Here is a 1,121-nt window from a genome sequence, read left to right as displayed (position 1 = left end):
TTTCTACTCCCGTAAAGATTTACACCCTCGGAAACCCTGTACAGGGTCGCTATGGGTCGGAACCGACTCGATGGCACTTAACAACAACAACAAACATCTCTCTGGTATTCTCTGATTTCAACCAAGATCCATCTAACATCAGCACTTATACCCCATGTTCTACATCCTCTTCCGAATCAGGCTTGAATTTCTGGGGGTTCCCTGTTGTTGTTATGTTGCTATCATTTTTAGATTATCTTCAGCAAAATTTTATTTGCATGTGACATTAATGATATGTTTAATGATCTCTGCTTTCCTTTGGATCACTTTTCTTTAGAATAGGCACAAATTATGGATCTCTTCCAATCAGTTGTCAGGTAGCTATCTTCCAAATTTCTTGGCATAGATGAGTGAGTGCCTCCAGTGCAGCATTTGCTTGTTAAAATATTTCAATTTGCATTTCATTAATTCCTGGAAACTTGTTCTTCAGCAGTGCTTCCCGAGCAGCTTGGAATTCTTTCAGTGGCATCATTTCTGGATCATATGTTACCTATTATATTGGTTGAACATCAGCCATTACTTTTTGGAACAGTGACATCTTCTTTTGAAGCTTTCCACATTATTCAATATTTTGTTTATTGTTGTTGTTGTTATGTGCCACCGAGTCGGTACTGACTCATAATGACCCTATGAACAACAGAACGAAAAACTGCCCAGTCCTGGGTCAACCTCACAATTGTTGCAATACTTGAGTCCATTGATGCTGCCACTTTGCTAGTCCATCTCTCTGGGGGTCTTCCTCTTTTTCTATGACCCTCAACCTTACAAAACATGATATCCTTCTCCAGCGACTATACCTCATGACAATATGTCCGAAGTATGAGAGACGAAATTTGGCCATCCTGGCCTCCAAGGAGCACTCTGGATGCATTTCTTCCAACATTGATCTGTTGGTTCTTTTGGCAGCCCATGGCACTCTCAATATTCTCCTCCAACACCATAACTCAGAAGCATCAATTCCTATATGGTCTTCCTTATTCAATGTCCAGCTTTTGCATGCATATGAGGTTATTGAAAATACCATGGCTTGGGTCAGGCACACCTTAGTCCTCAAACTGACATCTTTGCTCTTCAACACTTTA

Source organism: Chrysochloris asiatica, unplaced genomic scaffold, assembly GCF_000296735.1.
Source record: "Chrysochloris asiatica unplaced genomic scaffold, ChrAsi1.0 scaffold00024, whole genome shotgun sequence".
Classification (NCBI taxonomy): Eukaryota; Metazoa; Chordata; class Mammalia; order Afrosoricida; family Chrysochloridae; genus Chrysochloris; species Chrysochloris asiatica.
Note: the sequence above shows the minus strand (reverse complement) of the source record.